The 21,328-nt window shown below is 40.4% G+C and overlaps 1 protein-coding gene across 1 annotated transcript in view; it reads right to left on the minus strand.

Moving 5' to 3' along the window:
• Positions 1–21,328, minus strand: part of LOC132426614 (spermatogenesis-associated protein 31D4-like) — a 203,268-nt gene that overhangs the window by 37,525 nt on the left and 144,415 nt on the right. The window contains exon 4 of the mRNA XM_060013411.1: positions 15,821–15,972. The gene's annotated coding sequence lies outside the window, so the exon portion shown is untranslated. The remainder of the gene's footprint in view (positions 1–15,820; positions 15,973–21,328) is intronic.

Here is a 21,328-nt window from a genome sequence, read left to right on the forward strand (position 1 = left end):
AGCGGAAAGGATCCTTTATTTAGAGAACTAAAAGGCTTAGGTCCAAATTCTGGCTACATTACCAGGGCTTGGACTAAGCTGAGGTGAGCAAGGGGCCCAGGGAGCAAAACTAAAGGCAGCCCTCACTCTCAGATCTCCCTGGTCCTGCCCCATCCACTATAACCTCTGAGAATTTTTTTTTTTTGAGGGAAAATTCATACAACACAAAATTAACCATTTGGAAGTGTACAATTCAGTGACATTTAGTAGAGTCACAATGTTGTGCGACCACCACCTCTATTTAGTTGCAAACATTTTCGTCACCCCAAAAGGAAATCTCATACCCATTAAGTAGTCACACCTCATCCGTCCCTCCCTCCAACCCCTGGCAACCACCAATTGCCTTCCTATCTCTATGGATACCACATGTGTGCTTTTGAGTAGCAGTACTAATAACCAAGTTACCTTGTGCCAAGACACTATTTGAAGAGTTTTATGTGCATTCATTCAGTTAATCCTCACAAAAAAACCCAATGAGGTAGACACTAATATCCCCAGGTGAATGGCTTATTATTTAATTCTCTAATTATCATTTCTTCATCTGTAAAATGAAGAAAATAGCAACACTCTAACAACAGTTTGCTAAGCACATTTATGTGAGAGGCATTGTTCTAAGTCAGAAATAGCAATAGGATTCAACTGTAACTAACTGGGAGTGACTTCCTGTAGAAAAGAGGGAGAGGAATTCTTGAGATAGCTTGCTGGGACAGAGTGTAATCATCGACTTGTGATGTCTGCCATGGACAGAGGACTGGGTGAAGTGCCGTAAGAAATGGAGATCTGCCCTCCCTCCTAGACAAGTAAGGGAAAAGAAAAAAGACAAGTGAAATCAGACTCTGCCTCAGTCCAGAACAGGAAGGAAGCAATTCCATGCGAGTGTAATGAGGCAGTGAAGGCAGTTCGTACAGTGTTAAGAGCAGAGGCTTTGGAATTTGAAACAAAACAAAATGGAACGTGTTAAATTCTCAACTCTGCAGTTCATAGGTAATATCCTGAAAATGTTATCTAACCTTTCTTAGTCTCACTTCCTCTTTTGTAAAATAGCTAATAAATCTAATTCATAAAGTTCTGGTGGGAATGTCATGAGATCATGTGAGTGAATGGCTAAGCACTGTATCTGACATATAGTAAGAGCTTAATAAAAGGCTAGGAAATAAAATATATATATTGTATTATATATTACATATTATATCATATAATATTAGGTATATTACACATACTTTATATATTTAATATTTATATATAAGAATATGTGTGTATGTACATGTGTGTACAATATATATAAATATTCAAATATAAAAATAAGTATATATATATATATATATATATACACACACACATACACCCATCCTCTCCTCTTTATAGGACATAGAATGGACACAAAGGAGGACTCAAGTCTACTTGCAAGAGGGAATGGAGATTAGAAAAGCTTTCTTACAAAAGGAGGCCCTTGAGATGATTCTTGAAAGAATAGACCCATATGCCTGCCTCATCCTGTTGTTCTGAGGATTTGGTGACATCATTTATTTAAAGCATTTTGCACAATGCCTGCAGTCCACAAATGTTAGCTACGTATAATGTTTTTGTTGGCTGCTTTATCATTCCATTGTGACCCTCTGAATCAGTCAAATTTCTTCATGGCAAAGAACAGAAACTGCTTCCAGGTACCTCAAACAGAAGAGAAATTTCTTGGAAGGGTCTCAGAGAGTTCAATGACTCAATAGGAAGCAGGTTCAGAGCAGAGACAGGAACCCAGAGGGGCCAGGCAGCTGAGGACACAGCCTGGACCAACTCCCTGGAACAGTCTGGTTAGGTCAGTGCCAAGGACACCATTGCCGCTGGGCACTCAACACTGCTGCCATCGTCAAGAGTGAGTCTCCTACTGGGCATATACCCTGAGAAAACCATAATTCAAAAAGACACATGCACCCCAATGTTCATTGCAGCACTATTTACAATAGCCAGGTCATGGAAGCAACCTAAATGTCCATCGACAGACGAATGGCTAAAGAAGATGTGGTACATATATACAATGGAATATTACTCAGCCATAAAAACGAACGAAATTGAGTCACTTGTTGAGACGCGGATGGATCTTGAGACTGTCAAACAGAGTGAAGTAAGTCAGAAAGGGAAAAACAAATATCGTATATTAATGCATATATGTGGAACACAGAAAAATGGTACAGATGAACAGGTTTGCAGGGCAGAAATTGAGACACAGATGTAGAGAACAACCGTATGGACACCAAGGGGGAAGTGGCGCGGGGGTGGGTGTGGTGGTGTGATGAACTGGGCGATTGGGATTGACATATATATACTGATGTGTATAAAACAGATAACTAATAAGAACCTGCTGTATAAAAAAATAAAATAAAATTCAAAAAAAAAAGAGAGTGAGTCTCCTACTGGGCATATAACCTGAGAAAACCATAATTCAAAAAGATATATGTACCCCAATGTTCATTGTAGCACTATTTACAATAGCCAGCTCATGGAAGCAACCTAAATGCCCATCGACAGATGAATGGATAAAGAAGGTGGGGCACATATATACAATGGAATAATACGCAGCCATAAAAAGTAACAAAATTGAGTTATTTGTAATGAGGTGGATGGACCTAGAGTCTGTCATACAGAGCAAAGTAAGTCAGAAAGAGGAAAACAAATACCATATGGAATCTAAAAAAACCGTACTGATGAACCTAGAGGCAGAGCAGAAATAAAGACACAGATGTAGAGAATGGACTTGAGGACATGGCAGGGGGCGGGGGGGGCGGGGGGTGAGGGGAAGATGGGACGAAGTGAGAGAGTAGCATTGACATATATATATTACCAAATGTAAAATGGATGGCTAGTGGGAAGCTGCTGCATAGCACAGGGAGATCAGCTCAGTGCTTTGTGACCACCTAGAGGGATGGGATAGGGAAGGTGGGAGGGAGGCTCAGGAGGGAGGAGATATGGGGATATATGTATACATACAGCTGATTCACTTTGTTGTATAGCAGAAACTAACACAGTATTGTAAAGCAATTATACTCCAATAAAGATGTAAAAAAAAAAAATAAGCCCAGTGTATAAGGGTCCTGGGAGTGGTTCATCCAGAAAGGGCATAAATCCTCTTCCCAGGGAGCATTTCAGGATCATTTCCGAGATGCCTGCCAGCCAAGGGTCAGAAGTGAAAGCATCACTTTCCCGTGGAGGCCGGTGGTGCTCTCTGGGGCAGGTGCCCGCTGTGTGGCCTAGGGGTGCCCTGAGCTTTGGAGTTTTATGTCAACAGGAGTATTTTTATTGAACGTCACATGGTAAACACAAAGAAAATCCTCTGGTTTCGGACTTAATGCCAGCAGGGCACAGAATTGAGAGTTTTTAGCTTATCACTTCATTTTCTGCTGAACTTGGTCAAGCTCAAATATTACAATCTTTTTGTTCCTGGAGCGAGGCTTTCTGCCCTCGTTAGAAATATTGAAATCTGCCTTGTACCCACATCTTGCACTATTTGTTTAGTTCTTTAATAAAAGAAACGCTAATCCATGTACAAAAAAAAAAAAAAAGGAGTGAGTCTCAGTGTCCCTGAGATTTTCTACCATTCCCCCAGGAGGTGACACCCTTGATGAGAGAATCTGTTGACTGATTCTAAGTCAACTGTCCACATCTCAGCTGCCAGTGGTTATTAAGAGAAGGTAACTGGCCTCTTCAACATCCACAGCAGGAAGTAGGGTCATTTTTCCTACCAAGAATCACACAGAAGGACTTATTTTAGAAATAGAAGGAAATCTGAATGTGGGGTATCAATAAAAAGTTTCAGCTGAACCATAAAGAACACTGTTTGGACACAGCAGAAAGCATTCTACCAAAAATGTAGAAAATCATCATAAATCCCAAAAATTTATCTTCAAACTGTAAAATACTTAAAAAACAAGACTTTCAGGTCATTGTTGGGTGTTCCATGACAAACATATGCTATATATTAGTAAGTCTATAAATAATAGTGAAGTAAATATAAAACAAGTCAATGACTAAATGTGTAATTAATGCTAATCATAAACAATAATTTCTTCAAGTCTTTAAAAATTGGTCTAAAATGTTAATGTCTCAGTTTGAAATAATCCACAGGCCAATATGAAATGTGAGAAGGTTAGTTTTGTTTTCTTTACCCCCATTAACAAATTTGAGAAATGCTTTTATCTAATGTGAATGTGAGCATCTGGAAAATAGTCAGCAGGGAATGTGGGCTTATGAGTTAATAACAAAAGCTGGTTGGTAAGAGTTGATAAAGAATTAGCAAGAGGTAATTCTGATGCTCCTAAAAGATCTGCTCTGAGATTTCCAGGAACTATGCAGACCTTTAGACAGAAGGCAGGAGCCAGAGGAGAGAAAAATGACTTCAGTAGAGAAACTGGCCTCTTACCATCAGTACTTAAACATGCCCAACTCTCTCCCATGTCAGATAAAACCCTCCCTCTACATCTTCCCCTGCAGGGACGGCCCTACTTCTACCCTCCCCTTGGCTGTCCCAGACTTCTTGATGGTTGTTTATATTCACTTTTTCTACTTCCTCACCTCCCACTCATTTCCAGCCCACTGCAGTCTGGCTCTGGCCCCACTGCTCCACTGAAACTTGTCAAGGTCACCAATGACTTCCTTGTAGTTAAATCTAATGAACACCTTTCCATCTTTGTCTTACTTGGCCTAACTGCAGCTATGGATAATAACTTCCTCTTGGAAATACTCTCTGTACTACACTTTCATAACCCAATAGTCTCATAGTTTTTCCTCCTGTATATATTCAATTGTAACACACTGTCTTGGATTTTACCAAAGACGCTCAAAACTCAACATTTCCAGTCTGAATTCACAATCTTTCTCTGCAGGTACACTTTTCCTCCAATTTGAAATGTGAGAAGGTTAGTTTTGTTTTCTTTACCCCCATTAACAAATTTGAGAAATGCTTTTATCTAATGTGAATGTGAGCATCTGGAAAATAGTCAGCTGGGAATGTGGGCTTATGAGTTAATAACAAAAGTTGCTTGGTAAGAGTTGATAAAGAATTAGCAAGAGATAATTCTGATGCTCCTAAAAGATCTGCTCTGAGACTTCCAGGAACTACGCAGACCTTTAGACAGAAGGCAGGAGCCAGAGGAGAGAAAAAGGACTTCAGTAGAAAAACTGGCCTCTTACCATCAGTACTTAAACATGCCCAACTCTCTCCCATATCAGATAAAACCCTCCCTCTACATCTTCCCCTGCAGGGATGGCCCTACTTCTACCCTCCCCTTGGCTGTCCCAGACTGTCCTTCAGAATGAATGTCTCCTGAATGCGTGGTTATTAAGGCTAAAGGCTCAAGCACCATCTTTGAATCTTCCCTCTCAGTGTCCAACCCCACAGCCTGCCACCAACCAGTCAATGCTGATTATTACGGTCCCTCAATAGCTCTCAAATACTGATATATCCACTTTTCTACTCCTTTCTGAAACCACCTTAGTCCAAGTAACCAAATAAATAACTGAATGATCTTAATGACTTCGTGCCTCTGTGTCTCAATCTCCTACTTTGTAAAATGAGACAGAATGAACACGGTTTCTTCCTTCTTTATATTCTATGATTATAAGAGTTTAAAATCAAGGAGTGACTCAGGATAAAATCAAGTCCAGTTCTTTGGGAGACCATCTCACTTTCTCCACTTAAATACTGTAGTGACCAAGATTGTGCCTCATATCCTCCCACAGCACTGCTCTTAAGGACAATCTCAGGGTCTTCAAGATAATTTATAATAAGGCTCTTCCTCTTAAATAGGGATCTGCCTTATGCCACATTTTGAGTTATAGAGAATATTTTATAATGAGATTCTAATGATGGTAACAAATTTATCTACCTTGTTTCATTAATTCATCTGAAAGCTCCTTGAGAAGAATAGGAGAAAGCTCCTAGTCCTGAAAATGTCCCATGTAGTAAAAGGAAAAAAATGTCCCAGGACTTCCTTGGTGGTGCAGTGGTTAAGATTCTGCCTGCCAATGCAGGGGACACGGGTTTGATCCCTGGTCTGGGAAGATCCCACATGCCACGGCGCAACTAAACCCATGCACCATAATTAACGAGTCTGCAGTCTAGAGCCTGTGCGCCACAACTACTGAGCCCTCATGCCACAACTCCTGAAACCCTCGTGCCTAGAGCCTGTGCTCCGCAACAAGAGAAGCCATCGCAATGACAAACCCGTGCACCACAACAAAGAGTAGCACCCACTCACCACAACTAGAGAAAGCCCGCGTGCAGCAACGGAGACCCAATAAAAAATAAATAAATAAATTTATTTATAAATAAATAAATATTTTTTTTAAAAAAATCTGAATAACAGGGAAATGTTGACAGAGGTTGCGGGGAGAGGCAGTGATGAAGGAGTTGGGTTGATTTTTAGCAAGTTCAAAATAAAAGCATTATAAAAGGAGAGTAAAGGATTTAGGTCAGGGCTTTCTTTGAAAAAAATTTTTTAAACATAAGCAGATGGAAAAAATTAAGTGACACAATATGGTAGATTCCACCAATGAGCTTAATAGGTAGACATTTTAACGGGAGAGAAAGCATACTGCGAAGTGAGAAGTTGGGAAACTTAAAGGGGCAAGAGCCAGAAAAGCAAGGGACTCCTTCCTGCCATGAGGATTCTTTTGGTTCTGAAGTGTGTGAACCTACTAGTGAGGATATCATATATCCTCTAAAAGGGGCACCCATCAACTGGAGGAAGATGTGCCATCTCCTTCCACAGCTCATTAGCAGACTGAAAATGTGACACTGCGTTACTCTGATTAAGGATTAATTTTCTAATTCCAGGGATGGAACGCTCCTCTAAATGAGCAGGCCTTCACACAAAAACACAGACTCTCATAATATGGATGAAACAAAACCTTTAATGCTGCCTTCCACCTTTCTAAGACCCAGTGGGGAAGAAAAAGGAGGTTCTCTAGCAAAAAGGGGAGTTAAGGGTTAAAGTTTTCCAGCTCTCCATCCGGGAACAGGTCCTACTAATGGGGGAGAAGTGTGATGCCATCTTTCTGGCAGACTGAGGGCTTGGGAAAACTAGGCCCTTCTAGTCTGGCTAGGGAAGACATAATATTTCCAACAGCCAACTGTAGCAAGGCAATAAATAGCAATGTCACAGACTAGATGAGTAACTTGTTACCTCAGACCCTCCCAGGGACATATGATTTGGGTTCCTACCATTTATTGGGATAATGCCGACTTATGCTGGGTCCTGCAAATCCCTTTAAATTATGTAACTAAATGCTATCTACACTTTTATATTTCACATACATTGTTGGGGCTTCATTACAAACTGTTATATTTTAAAATTGTTTCAGATAGCTTTAAATCCAAGGCAGTGGGGACTTCCCTGGTGGTCCAGCGGTTAAGACTTCCCAATCCATTGCAGGGGGTGCAGGTTCAATCCCTGGTCTGGGAACTAAGATCCCACATGCCTCTCAGCCAAAAAAAAACAAAAACATAAAACAGAAGCTACACTGTAACAAATTCAATAAAGACTGTAAAAATGGTCCACAACAAAAAAATATTAAAAAAAATAAAAATTTAAAAAAATTAAAAAGTAAATCCAAGGCAGTGGCTTTCAAAATCTTTTGACAGCAACTCACAAAAATATATAGAATAATTTTTATCATAAACCAGTATATATATACAAACACAAAATAAAAAAGTTTTATGATACCTTACCCTTATTACATATAATGCATTCTAATATTATCTATTCCACATTGTTTCATTGTTTTTAAGTGATTGTCACAACCCCAAGAATTATTTTATAATCCACTAATGGGTCAAGACCTGCATTTTGAAAAACTCTATTCTAAAACTATAGATTCCAGCTACTTTAGTCAGAAGTCTGGTGTCAAAATTTTTTAAAGCCTCGTTAAAATGCATCATCAAAAAAAGTATTTACTGAAGGTAACTCAGTCTCCATAAAGAGCACTGTCTTGGGGATTTCTACCATAACTCACCATAAAGAGCATTGTCTTGGGGATTTCTACCATAACTCACAAAATGAATAATAAGCCTATACTTTGCAGAACTGAGATGTGAGCTGAACATTGAGTGAAAATGACATAAAATCAGAGCAGAGTTAGAAAAGGAGGACTGTCACCAAATGCAGTGTGTGGTTCCTCTGGAAAACACAAAGCAGATTAGAGTGAGGTGAGGGGAACAAAATAGAAAAAAATATATATGCTAATGAAGAAAAGATCAAGCTTACAACTTCCATCTCCAAGCTTCACAAGTTGCACTTGTACTTTCCAACTCTATGAGACTCAGTAATAGTCAGGATAACGCCACTAATCATGTGGTCTTGAATATCTCAGCTGATATCATTTAAGTCATTAAAAAGGATAACTGCAAATTAAATTAGTTCACCCTAATTATACAAAAATGAGAAATTCAAATAAGCAAGGTAATGCTCTTCTAAATTAAAATTTTTTTCAATCACTTGGCATCTCAAATCAAAGCAAATGGGTAATGTTACCAATTATGTCAATTTGATTCTTAAATTTAAATACATAAACATATGATGAACTGAATTAAAATTTTTATTTGATATGCACTTAACATATTAACATTTGTACTAGGGTAGGGAACCACATTCAAGATGTGAGACAAGGTCATGTCCTTGAAACCCAAAGAAGGTTGCCACAAAATTGCCTTTGTGAGAATCTAGCAACAGAAATGAGTCCCAAAATCTATTAAACAAGTTATCCCACAGGAAAGGTAAGGTAGACCACACTACTAAAGGTAGTACTACAGAAGCCTATGAAATATTTATCAAGAGAAATATTTGATAAATAATAACAATATTAAGTTTTAGTAAGCAGTAGGATAATGTGCTAAGCTTCAGCATGGTTGCACTTACAGAGGACTTTCCTAAGAAGGAAAGAAATGGAAATTTATTGACTATCTGTGTTCTGCCTGGCAACACTAAATACTTTCAAATATACTATAGCATTGGAAACTAGGAATCAGAGATATTAAATAACTTGCCCTAAGTCACACAGTGATGAATGACAGAATTAGAATTTAAACTCCATCTTCGGATTACAAATCAATATTCTTGTCACATTTATGTCACTTTATCCTGAACCAGTACTAAAAATATGATAGTGCTTAAAATATTTGCTTAAATATTTCCTAAGACTTCTGATCAAGATCAATTCAGATTTCAATTTCATGGCTAATGAGTAATAAAGTGATCCTTAAAAGAAAAAAAACATTAAAAATATACATGCATTCTAGATGGCATTATGAATCTTTCAAACAATTGATGAAAGAATTATCTATTGCTATATAACAGATCACACTAAAGTGTAGTAGCTTAAAATGGTAGTTTATTCTTGTCTCTTATTGTTCCATGGATTCATTGGGATTGGCTGGGGGTCTCCTAGAAAGTGCAGTCAGATGTCAGCTGGGGTTGCAATCACCTGTGGGCTCAATGGGGCTGGACGTCAAGATGCTTCACTCCTATGACTGACGGGATGCTGGCTATTGCTTGCAGCTACCAACTGGAGGACAGCCCACATCACGGACAAGCCGTGATGTGGGCTTCTCTCAAAGCGGTGGCTGGGCTCCAAAACGGAGCATTCCAAGAGTAAATGTTCCAAAAGACCCAGGCTTCTTACAACCTAGCCTAAGAAGTCCCAGAAAGTCACTTCCACCGCATTCTATTAGTTGAGCCAGTCACTGGGGCCTAGGAATACAGATTTAGACCCCACCTTTTGATAAGAGAAACAACATGACAAAAAGCGAGGGCAAGGAAACTACCCATCACACCTTAGTCTTTTGCCTCCCATCCTGGCAAGTCTACTTTATCCAGCCGAGTTAAAAGGGGAAGTACATAATAAAATTACAATAACATAAATTACTTTGTTGTCTTTTTTCTATTTCTTTGGCTCTATTTCATTCTCTGGAAACACAGCACTTCTTGAATGAATGAATGAATAAATGAAAGCCTCTGTCTCTCATTTTTCCATTTACTCTTTTTTTTCCTTTCTTTCCTTCTTTGTAACTGAAAATAAAAGGTAAATATATATATTTAAATATATGTATATATTTACAAGCACCAACATATTCTGATTAGTTAGTGAATCATATGGTTAATTTCTACCCATATCGCCCATTTGATATCTGCCTGACTCAGTCATCATCCTATATAGTAAGGTATTAAGAGGATTTTTTTTCATGCAGGCAAAGGAAAGAGAGAAAAAATGGTAAAGAAAAAGTAGGATCAAGAGAAGAAGGAAAATATAAATGGGAAGGGAAATAAATAAAGGAGAGTGAGCAGGATTAAGCCCAAGTGGCTGAAAAGACAGAGAAAGAAGCCAAATTCTACCCCTTATAATGTTGCACCTTCCCCTTCCTTTTTAATCCACTGCCACCATCACCAGCCTAGTCCAACCTTATTTCTCAACGCCTGAATTATTGCTATATTATTTTACCTAATCTCCCTGCCTAGAGTCTTTATTCCCTTAGAAACACTGTTTTCCTCATGCTGCTCTCAATTAAAAATAAACACTAAATGACTTCTGAAGGATAAAGTTCAATATAAGCATTTTAAGGATTGTCATAATCTGACCTAACTTTTCTTGCCAATATTGTTTCTCAGATCTCCCCTGCATGAAACTGTTGATTCAGCCAAAGCAGTCTACTCACTGTATCCAAACACACGGAAGAACGAGACTAGATCTCACTATTTATTACATCTTGAAAAATACAAAATCTGAATCAAGGAAAATAATTCACAAAGCAGTGTGGCAAAATTGTAAGTTTATATTATAGCACTTATAGCCCAGTTCATCTACAAATATAGCCTTCTCATTGTTGTCTTCTGTCCTGTGCTCTAGCTAATCCTCTCACCAGGAGCTTTCTCTGTTGCCCTCAACCTTCCCAAATCTTATCTAACCAGGACCCACCAGAAAATCTCTTCTTCATGGAAACTGACATTAGCTGATTAATTTGGAAGTGTGATTAGCAAGATTATTCTGAACCCAAAGTATGTGTTAATACTACAGCATCTGATTTGATTGTCCATGGAATCCAAATTCCATCTCAGTTTCTACTCTGTAGATTTGTTCAGCATACAGTGGTTTACAGGACAATTTCACCCCAGTCTGATAGATAATTCAACCAGCATCTAATAATTTGTACAAATTTGATTTGCAATAATTACAAACAGCAATTACAGAAACAGTTAAAAACACCCTTGCTAATATTATAACTCTTTGGGAGCCCTACATAAATGGGATTTCTTAAAAATAGGATATTTGAAGGTAATGATGGGTATATACATGATAAAACAGATTTTGTGGTAAGAGAAGTTTATTGTCAAGTATAATTAAAGTTGTAGATACCATTTTAAAAGTACAGATTTAGGGGGCAAGGGAAGAGACCTTTTGAAGCAAAGTAGAAATTAGGAATAATTACTGTGATGATCATGGAACGTCAACATCCATTTGATCAAGATGAGCTCAGTATCCTTCAAAGTTCCATTGAGTGCAGGAAAGCATTTGTGTAAGACCAAAGGTAGCTTTGGGAGGAATACCTTTGAAGTATAAAGGAGTAGAGTGACTGGCAACAGCCACCATAAAAATGGACTAAACAGGGCTTCCCTGGTGGCGCAGTGGTTGAGAGTCCGCCTGCCGATGCAGGGGACACGGGTTCGTGCCCCAGTCCAGGAAGATCCCACATGCCACAGAGCGGCTGGGCCTGTGAGCCATGGCCGCTGAGCCTGCGCGTCCGGAGCCTGTGCTCCGCAACGGGAGAGGCCACAACAGTGAGAGGCCTGCGTACCACAAAAAAAAAAAAAAAAAAAGGACTAAACAGTAAACGTCTTTTATATGTGGAACCTAAGAAATAAAACAAACGAATATAACAAAACGGAAACAGACTCACAGATCTAGAGAACAAACTAGTGATTACCAGTGGGGAGAGAGAAGTGGGGAGAGGCAAGATAAGGGTAGGGGATTAAGAGGTACAAACTACTATGTACGAAATCATACACTTCTGAATCTTATTTAAAAAATTAGTTTTCTTTTTCATGCCCAACATTGAATGTGCGTGCAAATTGCTATTTTTCTTTTTTAATCTTTTTTGATTTCAAAATTGGGTAAAACTAAACTTTTTAGGGAAATTTGTAAATATGGTAAAATTATAAAGAAAAGTAAAATATTATTATATCAGACAGGAGAGTGGAGGCTTCTGGGGTGATATCAAAGTTGTATTACTTGACATGGGTGGTATTTCTGCAGGTGCTCACTCCATTCAATTCATTTATCTTTTATGCATTTTGAAGATGCAATATAAAAAATCCAATGTTCAAATTCTACAGTCCATTAACTTGGAGGTGTCAATTACTGCCCTACCCAGTACTTTGCTCTCATTCCCTTTTGCCCAAATGAAGCTGGTTGTGCGTTAAGAGATGACATCTTGTTTTCTAGAAGAAATAGTGAAACTTGTCTGGCCCTCAGTAATATTTCAAAACAGTCTTTTTGTAAATGGGCATGAGAAGATGTCCTTCTTAAGCTGAAGACGAAATCTTATATTTTGTATTATTTAAAATACCTGATACAGTGCTACACAACTAGTATGCATTCATTCATTCATTTGACAAATATTTATTGACTTACCTATCAATAGACTCTCTGGAAAACCACAGCCGTTTACCAACTAATCTGGTAAAATGGCATTTGATAAGTGCTATAAGGACACTCAAGATTCAACAATTTCTCCTGGTTATCAAATTTATTTTGGCTAATGGATATCACTTACTTTCACTCCCATTTAAGTCTTACAAAGGGGTACTAGAGGAGGATCAGCCAGTTAGAAGGTGAAGACTTAATAAAAACTAAAACAGAGGGCTTCCCTCATGGCACAGTGGTTGAGAGTCCGCCTGCCGATGCAGGGGACATGGGTTCGTGCCCTGGTCCGGGAGGATCCCACATGCCGCGGAGTGGCCGGGCCCGTGAGCCATGGCCGCTGAGCCTGCGCGTCCGGAGCCTGTGCTCCGCAACGGGAGAGGCCACAACAGTGAGAGGCCCGCGCAAAAAAAAAAAAAAAAAAACTGAAATAGAAAGAGTCAGAGACAGGAGGGGAAAAAAAAAAAAAGCAGAGGAATAAGTAGGCAGAAATTGTGCAACCAGCAAGGCCTCAGGGCCCTGCACAGTTTGAGTTGAGCCAGATATTCTTCCTGTTTCCTTGCTTGATCTTTGCTTGATCTCTCCTCTTGCCCATGCCCCCAGTCTGGAGGAGTTAAGCCCAGCACAGATGCCACTGAGACGGTCAAAGCAGGGAAAGGTCCTGGGACCAAAAGTTGGCTGAGTAGGGTGAAAAGTTCTGAGCAGCCCAAAGTAGACAGAGCCAGAAGATAAACATAACCCGTTTTCGAAGGAGCCAAAGGTGACAAGCAGGAAAGACAAAATTACTCATCCAGTCCAAAGGGGTGAGCACGGAGCCAGAAGCTGGCGGGAGAAGGGAGTTAAGAAAGTCAAGTGTCGGGTAAAAGCAGAAACAGAGACTTAAAAATAAATAAATAAAGTGAAATAAAGGATCCAAGACAATAACTGGGAACGATTACTTGGAGTTTGGCACTAGATTTGGTTGAGTACGAGTTAGCTTAATTTAAAAGCATAGGATCTGAGCAGGTACCTTTCCTCCTTCTGACTTTATCTCCCACCTTATTGCCAATCCATTATCAACAAGGCATTTAAAATATTTACCAAACAAAATCTGGAAGCCATTTAGGCAGTCCTGCTAATGAACCAACTTAATTCAGACTGATTCGGCCATGAAGATGACCACATCTACTGAGGACAGCTCTCCCCAGATTCCTCCATTGACTAGTTTGAGAAACAGAGCACTTGAAGAAATGGTATATGTAAATAAGTGAGTTTAGGTTCAAGCAGTCTGAGATGCTGGTGGTTGGAAATGCCTTACTCGTGTGCAGAAAATTTCCTGAGCACTTACTATGCCCCATGCAGCATGCCCACCCAAAGTTCTTTAGATATTAATATTCCAGTGTGTTTAACGTTTAACATTTTCTCCATTTGGTTAAAATCAATGAGATTTTTGTGAGGCACTTGATCCTTTCCCACCCCAATTTAAACCATAATTTTGTGAAGACTGGGATTATCTTGCCATATTCTTTTTAACCTCCCTAATTTCTAGTCAAGCCTCAAAATATGAAGTATACACTTGGGGCTCTTAGCACCTCAGAGATCACCTCCATTCTACTTGTCCAAAGGTGGGGGTGACTTGCTCAGTCAAAATGAAGCAAAGTGTTTAGTATCAGCCTTAAAATAAGTGGTTTCTTTTTTTACTGTCTTCTCTTTTTTTTGTTGTTTTCCTGCTTTTCAGAGAAGCAGCAACAATAATTTAAACTTTTCCACTATGTGACCTACACTCCACAGACACTGTATAACAACCTAGCCGGTGCTTAACAAAGGACTTGCGTGATTGTGGGTATACATCACGTGTGTGTGCGCTTGTGTGTGTGTGTGTGTGTGTGTGCGCACTTCACACAATGTTGTATGCCAGTATGAGGTGGGAGACGAAAGAAAGTTCGGGCACACTCACATTTATATTAAAGAGATGATAGGACCCACAAAAAAAAGACTTTTTCTGTGATATTAATGTTATATTTTGGAGAGAGGTTTGCAGGGAAGGAAGAGGTGCAGCTAGGGGAGTGGATTCTTGTCTCTAACTATGTAGGGAGGCTCTGGTAAAAAAGACAACTGAAGTCTTTCCCGGAACTGGGATCTTTCATTGAGAAAGGAGAAAATGCAACACTCATTCCTCGCCTCCTTCCCTCCCTCCCTCCCCGCTTCCTTGGTGCCCTTCCAAGGTAGGGCCCGTTGGTGCTGGCTTCTCAGTCCTCCCCCTGGGGAGGCTTGCCAAGGCCAAGAGGGCCAGATGGGGCTGCTGGCAGAGATGCTGCTGATCCGGCTCTTTCTCATCCCACTTTCCGTCTGCCAGTGCTTTTGGTGGTGGTGGCAGTGCCTCATCCTGATGAGGTTAGAATTACCACTCTGCAGCGGGTGGTGTGTGTACCAGCAAGCATCCTGTTACATTCACCAGCTACCCTCTACCTGCTCTGGGCTGGAATGTGCCATTATCTCGCCACTCCCATTTTACACTTCACACACCAGCTTTCTCTCACGACGGTTATTTGATCACTAACCACTCGGAATATCATGATCGTTAGCTCATTTATTTTTTCTACTTTAAAGGATGGTGCTGGGGTTCGCAGGGAGCAGCCACATCGATTTCCACGTTCGCCAAGGCATCCGAGTGTGAGCTGCCTATCACAGTGCTGACTTTAACAAATGCTTATTATTGTGATCATTATTTAGCATTTATATAGCTCCTCACAATTGTTTACCCATTACTCCTCAGAGCACCCCTCTCAAGGTGATCAGTATTAGCAACCCCCATTGCAGAGGCAATAAATCAGGGCTCCTGGAGAGGATTTTAGGAATATCCACAAAAGGACACAGAATGAATAACCACACAACTGGTGGGGCCTGGCCCTCCCTCTAGCACTGAACTTGATGAGTTCACTTATTCCACCATTCTGTTTAGCAGACTTACACAGGGTGCGCTCCTCTTGTAGGATACAGCTCAAGTATCCTGAAAGGCCTTCCCTGGCTACCCTATCTAAAATAGCATGGCCTCCCCAAGGCGCTCACTATCACATTCTGGTGTTTATGAACTTCACAAAAGTCCATAAACAGAACTTACCTGATTAGTCTTCTTATGTTCTTGTTTATTGCATGTCTTCACCATTCAAAAAGGCCATCTCCATGACAGTAGCAGTCTTGCCTGGGTTGTTCATTGCTGTATCCATCCCCTTTGTTGAAAGTACCTGGCATACAGTAGGTACTCAATAATGCCTGTAGAGTGAATGACAATGACAAGAGTCCTGTAAATACTGCTACTCATGCATCATTTCCCATGCTTTTTCATCTCTTCCTGGACTTCTGGATATAATCACATATACAGTTCATCATTCTTAATTACCCTGGCACTAACGATCTAGTCTGTGGATGGCACAGGTCCTTGCCTGCCTCTCCTTCTTGGGTTCCTTTCCTCTGGAGATTCCTCCAAATCTTTCAGTCATTTCTCGCCTTTAGTTGAGAGGGGTCAAGAAGAGAGTAGAGCAATGAAAGTTCTACTCGACAATTTTACTAGTTCTAATAGCTTTGGAAAGGTACAAAGTTGAAATTATTGAATCAAAGGTTTCTTTTTCACCTGATTTGTGGATTAAAACAAAAAATCCATCTATGTTATATATGCAATACAGTGAAAAGTGCTTTGAAGAAGTTAAAAGCACTATATAAATGTAAGATATAATTATGTATGCATGTAGTCCCAGTAACCTTGGTAATTGAAAGTTGGTTATACACTTAAGGCTTAGTTAGTTTTTTTTAATTAATTTATTTTATTATTGGCTGCATTTGGTCTTCATTGCTGCACACAGGCTTTTCTCTAGTTGCGGCGAGTGGGGCTACTCTTCGTTGCGGTGTGCGGGCTTCTCATTGCACCAGCTTCTCTTGTTGTGGAGCGTGGGCTCTAGGCATGTGGGCTTCGTAGTTGTGGCACTCGGGTTCAGTAGTTGTGGCTCACAGGCTCTAGAGCACAGGCTCAGTAGTTGTGGCACATAGGCTTAGTTGCTCAGCCACATGTGGGATCTTCCAGGACCAGGGGCCAAACCCCTGCATTGGCCACCAGGGAAGCCCAAGGTTTAATTCAGGTTTTTTTGTGTGTTTTTTTTTTTTGCTGTACGCGGGCCTCTCACTGTCGTGGCCTCTCCCGTTGCGGAGCACAGGCTCCGGACGCGCAGGCTCAGTGGCCATAGGCTCACGGGCCCAGCCGCTCCGTGGCATGTGGGATCTTCCCGGACCGGGGCACGAACCCGTGTCCCCTGCATCGGCAGGCGGACTCTCAACCACTGCGCCACCAGGGAAGCCCGGTTTAATTAGTTTTGATTGAAGAGTAGCTCACACTTTTCTGATGAGTAGGACCAGGGAAGCTCTTAGAAAATGTGCCTTTGGTTGTTTTTCAACCATTAAATCAAGATAAAGCTTGAAATCCCTTCAAAGCCTAAAAGGTTGGAAGTAATGCTGATTTCTCATCAACAGATAAGAATAGACAAGTGGTACGAAGCATTTGTGCTTCCTTGCTTCAAATTTCAGACGATGAGAATACAACTCCCCCGTAAAAACTCTTAGGCTGACCTTGAAAGAAAGACCCTCTGGATAATCTAAAAATGGAGTTTTCTTTTTAAAGGTTGTCCTTAATGTTCTTTATAGTGCTATGTGCAACCAGAAAATGGTTTGCCTTTTTGTTTTAAATACACCAAATCAATGGAATACCTTGTATTTGATAACATGTGCTGTTGCATTTGGGCCTCACTACAACTCTGTCCATAGATATTATTGTTGACACTTCATAGATGAAAAAAATGGAAGCAAGGCCATTAAATGTTTTCCCAAGTCTTAGAGGAAGTCACCAAGAAGACTGATCTGACTGAAGTCTCCTGACTCCAGTTTAATATTCTCCACAGTAATATTAGAAAACCACATTGGAAAGGAAAGACTCATTCCTAGTACTGCTGTCATAGCACCAAGCTTCAAAGGTCAGGTAAATGTTTTACTTTATGGTTAAACTGGCCACACTTACTCGGTGTGTACTATATCACAGGCCCTGTGCTGTGCCCTGGGAGGTTGTGGAGAAAGTAAAAGATAGGTTAGATTTCCCTGGTTGTTACAACCTAGTTGGGATGGGAAACACACACATACAATCATTGTTGTGATACAAGGGAAGGGTGCGCATGCACCAGGAGAGATGCAGAGTTCTACAGGAGCAGGGAAAGGGCAGTATCTGAAAACATTCCACAAAAAAAATCATCTTTCATTCCAAGATGAACTTGGCACGAAATCAAGATTTAATTGAGGATATACTGAGAAAAATGAAGAGGGGAATGGGGTGTCTACCAAGTTTTACCTACTGAATTTTGTCTATAAAATTTCACCTATTCAAATTGTATCTACCATGGCAAGATAATATTGTTAAATTACTTTTAAATAGAATATTAAATATTTTCAAATTACCTTTAATAGATAATATTTCTAAATTACTTTTAAATAGAAGTAGTTGCATATTAGTTATGTAAATAGAAGTAAGCACAAGAAGAACTAAAATAGAAGTGGCTAAAGTGGCCTTCCCTGGGGAATGGAACTGGGGGGATACAAGGATTGGGGTTGCGAGGTGGGGTAGGGCTTGTCATGTTTCTTTATAAATCCTTCAAAACTATTTGATTTTAAAGTCACAGGTATGAATTACTTCGATAAATATTAATTTTTAACTGGCCTTCAAAGAAATGAGTAAGGTTTCTATAAGGAGAGGGAAGGCGGGGGGGCATTCCTAGCAGAGGAGCCAGCATTAACAGAGAGAGAAGGCCGGAGAGCAGAGGCAAGGGGGAGTAATCCATTTGGAGAGCGAGCGTGGGTACACCTATACCTACATGGATCGGGAAACAGAAGCTGTTGCTCTATTGTAGAAGGACATACAAACACATGGTTACATGGTCGCTGACAAGGAAGGCAATAAAGGGTGTTGAACAAAGAGGTGACACGCTCAGAACTGAGCTTGATATCAGCAGTGGTTCTCACTTTTGAGATTATGTGCCTGTTAAAATTGCTGGGTCCCATGGCCAGTTTCTTCTTGAGTGAGGCCCAAGGATTTTCATTTCTAATAGTTAAGTTCCCAGACAATGCTAATGCTGCTGGTCTGGGAACCACCATTTGAGAACCAGCAACAGAGTAATGTAGCAACAAGAAGTCAAGACTAGAGTAGCATGAAAATGAAGGTAAAGAGCCTATTCCAACAGGATAGACCGGAAGGAATGGAGCCGTGACTAGGAAGCTGATGGTGGGAAAGTACAGACCAGCAGTCAAGAGAACAGATCAACTGCTTCAAAGGACAGGGGAACCGTTGGGCCTGTTCTGGGTCATTTCAAATCACAAATCGTTGGTAAATCTCCAGTGCCTGGGCCAGGTATACAAGGAGCGCTTGGAATTGGTTTTTAGAATAGAAATCCTGTCTAGAAATTAAGGTGTGAGTTTCATCTTACTTTCCCCTCCTCCCACATCAATAACCTCATTCTAGTGCAATTTACGTTGCAAAAGCTTCTTCCAGGGAGAGCATCCACAGCTGCACCTAGTCAGCAAGTGTATCTATCAGAACATGTAAAATTGTACTAAAACTGATTTCCTTATTATTTAACTTTAGAACATCCTTGTGGCTAAATAGTATTCAAAATAAATTTGGAATACAGGAAGCACCCATCTCTACAGACTGGGACAAAAATAATTAACTCACTCTAGCCTATAAATACCCATGAAAACATGCATGAATCCTTTATCCAACCAACGTTCATTGAGTATCTACTATGTGACAAGCACCGTGGAAGTGCTTAGAGACAAAGGGAAATAAAACATGGGCTCCACTGACAGCAGTTCAAAATCTAAAGTCTTCTTCCTGTGCTCTTAAATCTGCCTAAGGACTGTGTTTTGTTTGTAATAAAAATTCTAAATCAGGAACAGAAGAAGTTAGCTTTTCTGCCTAACTTCTGCCTAACCTAATTGACTGCTTCTTGTTGTCTGATTATTCAACTGAAGAGAACGCTTCGGTCCTGGGTTATTTTACCAAGCTCAGATATATTTTGCTGACACATAGAAGGAGTCTGGGGAGCATCCAGCACCCGTTTACCTCTGGCCTTTAAGTATAGTGAGCATTTTATCACTTACACCTTTCAATGCCCAAAGAGAGTACCACTTGGGGTTTTTAAAATATCGTTTCCTTTACTACCTCCCAAAATAACAGGGTCACTTCAGGACCAGTAAGTGGTTGGCACTGTGACAGGTTTCCCAGAAGTACTAATAGTTCTGGAGAGGAGCAAGTATTTTCACAGCTGCAGGCCTGGGTGCTGAACTTTCTCCTGTCAGTGAGAATCATGTCCCAGTGAAAATATAGAAGTGGAACTGACCGTCAAAGGGATAAGGTGACAGGGAGTGTTGTTTACTCAAGTCAGAGAGCAACCAAAAATGATTTCTGCTGCTGGAACAAAACAAAGACAAGGGTTGAAGGTCAACTTCCTCTTTTATTTTGGCTAAATAAAAAGCACACCTAAGCAGCCTTTCTCAAATGTTTCGGGTCTGCTAACAATTTCAACTCTATAAAGACCCCACATATTATACCAGTCTATAGTTCTTGGGCACTGAAGGGAAACAAAAGGGAAACTGTTCACTCTCATTAGGATTAATGAAGTCATCCACGGCACCCAGTTCTTCTTCCCAGATGCCTAACCTCATCCATCTCCAAATGTTAGGAATTTCATTCGTTAAAGGCCACTCACGTCCTTCCACATCATTCCACCTTGGCCACCACCATCATAGTCTAAACTGATGTCATCTCTCTCGTAAGTTACTGCAAGACCCTTCTACTTGGTCTCTCACATCCTGTTTAGCCCACTCCAAATCTGTCTTTACATTAATTCACAGTAACTCACTAATTCACAGTATTAGTTCACAGTAATTCATTCACAGCACTCTTTTGGAAACTCAAAACCACTAAAGTCTAAATACTCCACACATACACATAAAACCTAGCCTAAATTTTTTCTCTGGATCCCCATTGCTCCAAACACTTAGCTGGTAGATTAGGTCGAGAAGCTCTGCATAATCTGTGCCTCCCACCCTTTTCCCTTTCCTTATTGCATCATGTTCCTCCCTCCTCACTCCCTCTGCTCTCCTCACCCAGATTCCACCGCCTGGGAACATTTCTCCCTCCCTGCTTTGCCAACTTGTCTCTCCTACTCACCTTTTAGCTCTTAACTCATATCAGCTCCTGAAGGATGCTTAAGGAATGCCCTCTCTTCCCTGGTTAGGCCAAATCCCCATGTTTCAAACTCCTCTGACATCATCAACCGGCTCATGAACCCTTCAAAGAATGTATCACAGGACATGTATATACTCTTGTATGATTGTTTAATTTCTACCTGGTCTCCCCACTAGACTGTAAGATCCGTAAAGGCAGGAACACTATCTCTTTTTGCTTACCATTGTATTCCAGAGCCTAGCACAGTGTCTGGCACATACCAGTTACTAAATAAACACATTCAGAAGGAAGGAAGGAAGGGAAGGAGGAAGGGAGGGAGGGAGGGAGGAAAGGAGGGAGGAAGAATGT

The sequence above is a fragment of the Delphinus delphis genome, chromosome 6 (assembly GCF_949987515.2).
Source record: "Delphinus delphis chromosome 6, mDelDel1.2, whole genome shotgun sequence".
NCBI classification, from domain to species: Eukaryota; Metazoa; Chordata; class Mammalia; order Artiodactyla; family Delphinidae; genus Delphinus; species Delphinus delphis.